General features: G+C 34.3%; 1 long non-coding RNA gene across 1 annotated transcript; it reads right to left on the bottom strand.

Annotated features, from left to right (window-relative positions):
* Positions 1–282: 282 nt before the first annotated feature.
* On the bottom strand, positions 283–961 carry LOC148103833 (uncharacterized). The gene is made up of 3 exons (XR_015717084.1): positions 843–961; positions 460–571; positions 283–316 (listed from the first exon to the last, which is right to left on the bottom strand). It is a non-coding gene; the product is annotated as an uncharacterized LOC148103833 (long non-coding RNA).
* Positions 962–4,815: the final 3,854 nt, after the last annotated feature.

Below are 4,815 nucleotides of genomic sequence, written 5' to 3'. Positions count from 1 at the left end.
TAATGATGCAGAAGAGAAAAAAAGTTTTGTTTTTAAATTTTTGCTAAAAGCATTCTTTCCATTACACATTTCAATTGCTCCTTTTACAAGACACAATCACACTATTTTATGTCACTTGTCGCTTCATTCCTTATGCATCGTTACAGCAAAAGAGAAAGGTAAAGATGTGAAAACAGATAATTTGAGTGATATATGTGAAGATTTCTTTCTTTTTCAGATGACGTGCCTTCATGTCAGCCCAGGAATCATCACTTGCTCTTAATGCAGACAGAAGGGAATCGGTCCCGGCAAGACTGATCATTCATACACAGGTGTCCTGTAAGCACCAAAAATCAACTTTAACCGAAATTTTTGTTGCATGGACACAAAAATATAGAATATATGAGAAAAACGTTTTGGTTTTTTTGGTTTTATGTATAATGACAATAGCACTTGTATATATTATGTACAATATTATACCTGAAAAATTCATTTCCATGCAATGCTCGTTGTCCCTCCAGTTGTTAGGCTCCCCCCGACACCAGTTTGCGTTTTGGAAACGTGTTCCATCGATCCAAAACTAATAACCCTCCTACAGAACAGAAAAAAGTTTAAAATAAGAAATTGTTTTTTAACGAAACTACACTTTAACATTATACATCGACTACCAAGTTTGGACACACCTTCTCATTTATTGGTTTGTCTTTACTTTCACTACTACCGACATTGTAGAAACAAACTGAAGATATCAAATATATGAAACATGATATATCATATGGCAATCAAACAAAAAAAGATAAGAGTGAAAAATAAGTAAAATATCCAATGGATAGATTTATGTTTTAACTGGAAGACTGGCATACCTGTTGAAAATCAGAACCACCAATCCATGTTCGTCCATATGCTCTACTCCCATTAAATATCACCCTCTGAATCAGCTCATATTCCCCAGGGCACTGTACAGATGCAAGGTTTGCACTCATGGACTGACAGTTTCTCTACAGTAAACAAAAAGACAGAAGAGTTACAGAAGATTTATAAAACAAGCTTCATGATTACACCACCACAAACATACAAATAATAATAAAACATACTAAGAAATATTTATATTGACTGACAAAATTATTGATTTTAATTATCTGACCTTTTATTAATAGCTTACCATTCAACAAGTAATAAAAAAGTTTTTTAATAATTATTATATTGAAAGGACTAATGATTAATACATTTACAATCATTTATCATTCAGAATTATTTCATGCAGTTATTGTTGGTGGCAAAAGCATTATTTTTATAAATTAAAAAAATAATATTTGCTATTATAAGCTTGGATGCATATTTCAAAGTACATATAAGAACTGGTTTTAATCGAAGCAAAAATTGACAGGTGATTTATCCATGGCATAAATTGTAGTAACGGAGAAGGAAGGAGGAACTGGAGACTTTAGTTTGTTTGCTTCTTTGTTTGTATTTCTTGTTCACTAATATATTGTTACTGTTTACTTGTTAAAAAGTAAAGCCATATATGACATACATACATATTAGAACAAATGATAGCATTATTAAAATTCAATAAATGATAACATTAACAATGATCAATACATACTATTATAATTTTAGACAAATTTTAACAGTACATTGGCTTTGATAAAATTTTACTAATTGTCAATATAAAAATGTTTAATATAATATTAAAAAAATATTATTATAAGGTCCAGGGGCGATTTTAGCCCATTTTTGGGGGTGCTTCAGCACCCCCAAAATGAATCAAAGCACCCCCAAAGATTTCTTACTTTTTTTGACAATATTTGCTGTTTGTGTGACATATTACTAAAAATATAAAAAGCATACAGTACTGTACTTGTTTGAGACGTAACATTTTAACAACAAAAGTATAGATAACCCCCCCTCCCCCCCTCCCAAAATGGTTTGTTCCAGCTCTCTCCTGCTCTGGCTCTAGCGCTCTTGCTGCCAGAGCGATGGTGGCTGAGACACAGCGGAGCGGAGGTGTGAGTGCCTGGCTTAAAACAGGACATATTAGCTGCATTTAACCTTCAGTTACTCTTTATATAGTTAGGTAGGAGTCAGACCATGTTTCTTTTTAGCTGAAAAACATTACACCAGGTAACCTGCAGTGTTGAAAACGTGTTTTCCGACAATGTTTGCTACCCTACAATCCGTCCTGCTCTGTAGTAAATTCAGCGACATTTCACCGTCCTGTTCCTCCCATTGAAATGTATACAGCCTATTTAAAAATCTAAAACTTTAAATTTTCCGTAGCCTAAAGTTGTTACCACTGTCCTGTTTTAAATGGATACTAACTAGCTAACTGACTGAATGCCCATTAACCTTATAACTCCTGTTGTGTGTGTGTGCGTGTGTGCGTACAGAGAGACAGCCAGGTTCATAATGGATATGAGGAAGTTTTTTCAAAAAAAAGGAGCCACATTCAGGTAAAAGTGTAAAATCAAATGATCCATCAATCAAGAATAATGTTGGATCAGTGTTTCAATATTTATATCTTTTATTAGATGTGCATGTGGTTTGGTTATTTGCCTTTTGGTTGAAAGTATACTGAGAGAGGACTTTTTTATTAGTGATCTTAATAGTATTTTTTCATATTAATTTAATTTTCATCTAATTTAATACAATCTCTTTGTGTATGATTGTCAGTCCAAAGAGGGAGAGAGGAAAGAGGGGAATGTGAGGAGAAAGTACAAGGTCAGGAAGAACCAGGTAAGAAAACAGACAGGGAACAGTGACAGGCACAACAGAAACCTGATTTTACTCACACAATCTGGAAGTTATGTTCTCCCTATATTAAAGCTGCTATACAGAATCTGCAAAACAAACTGGTTTGAAACATTTTGACCGTCGTTAACAACATTCCAACATAACATTATAATTGATTGGGGAGATTAAAATTAATGATATATTTTTATGTGGTTCAGCCACAACTCTACTAAAACCTCAGCCAGTAATAGGTAGGCCAGCTTTTGGACCGTCCAGTTGTCTGTATGACTGCCGCAGTACGTACATCACATTTGCACACTATCAGAAAGTGCCAAACAGCCCTGGTGGAGTGAGGAGCTGTAAAGAGAAGCAGAGTGCTCTGTTTATATTCTAAAAATGTTTTAAGCTTGTTTCAAAGATTCTGTACAGCAGCTTTAAATGTTTTCCAAAAGCACACATACACTTCTCAGTGTTTCTCAAACTTTTTACAGTGTGTACCACCTGATAAAATGTCAAGCTCTCCTAAGTACCACTATGAAAGCATGAAACTCATAAATCTTACAACAGAAAATTAGTATTATTAAATTAGTAAAATTAGTATCTGCATACATTGTACACATTGTATACATTCTACCACAGGCAAAGTTGCCTCCATTTTTATAGTTTTTATTAATATTATGTAATAATTTATTTGTAACAATTTATTCTGTTTTGGGAGTGTTTTTATGTATCTGTACTATATTATACATACACATTAAATGTGAATCTCTGTCCAAAAAATGCACTCAGTTTACTTCTTACTCACTATGAGCATCATTCATTATTCTCACCCAGTAATTAAGGTTAGGATATGTATTTTTTTTATTCCAATCCATTCTTCTTTAGCAGCATTTTAATAACCTTGATCAGATTTGATGGTTTTGTTACAGACTTTTCAAAAAAGTGTTTTGCTTTTCTTTCACAAATGTGGGGATTAAATTGTGTTAAAATGTAGAAAACAGTGATGTCATGTTTTGTGACGAGGACCCAGGCACAGAGAGACTTGATGAATTTAAGAATCTTATGATTTAATAAAGAAATTTGCAGACTTACACAGAGATGGTAAAATTATGATGACTGATAACGGAGATGAAGACAACAGACGATGAGGACAGGGAGGAACAGGGGTTTAAATGCACCAAAGTGACAGTCAGAGAGAACTCGGGACAACATTTAAGGATGCAGGGACTGACAGAGACAGGTTTATCTTGCCTGGCTGGGCAGCTCTCCGGGTGCTCAGCACCCCCAAAGCTCTGATTCTAGAATCGCCCCTGATAAGGTCTTATCCAAATATTAAAGAATCAAAGAAACACAGTCACAGTAACTGGTGAGTCCTGATGTTATTACCTGAGCATCACCCCAGGATAAGGTTGTAGAAACATAGAAGTAACATTTGTTGTTGTTCTCAGTCTAACCAGCGGGACATGATGAAGGCCTCTTGAGAACATAGCACTCATCTGAAGACAAAGCAAACATATTGTGTGACAAAATGCTGACTCAATTCCCCCTTTACTGGAATAATTATAATTATGGTCATTAACTTGTGTTTTATTGGTAATAGTTTTACTTTTCAACAAATTTCAACTGGAAAATGTGTCATTTTCTTCCTTTAGATTTCTATTTTTGAAAACATGTATTTAAAAATAGATCTTATTATTTGGACAGCTGTATATAGCCCATTGACATGCACAACATTCAGTATGATACTAGTAACATACTTTTATACTTACCCTGAGCAGCGGTCAGAGCCATCATTGCACAGAGAAGTGCAGATGCAATCAGCAGCTTCATGATGATATTTAGTGTCTCTGTAAGAAACACATTAACAAAAGTGATTAGCAGTTTGATATAGAAAGGATAGAAGATCCTCAGCGTATTTGTAACATACGTGTCAGTAGAATGTCTTCTCCTCTTTCAAGTGTCAGCCTGTAGTTTAACCTCTCCAGTGTAGAGATGAGCACTTATATACACTTTCTTATATTTACATTTCAATACCAGGAAGAAATGCACTAAAAATACAGAGTATGTTTTGATTCCATGCTTCACTACTCCTGTCTTTACCAA

The sequence above is a fragment of the Neolamprologus brichardi genome, chromosome 3 (genome assembly GCF_056152115.1).
Source record: "Neolamprologus brichardi isolate AB-2024 chromosome 3, ASM5615211v1, whole genome shotgun sequence".
In the NCBI taxonomy this organism is placed as follows: domain Eukaryota; kingdom Metazoa; phylum Chordata; class Actinopteri; order Cichliformes; family Cichlidae; genus Neolamprologus; species Neolamprologus brichardi.
This window is presented reverse-complemented; position numbering and strand designations above follow the sequence as displayed.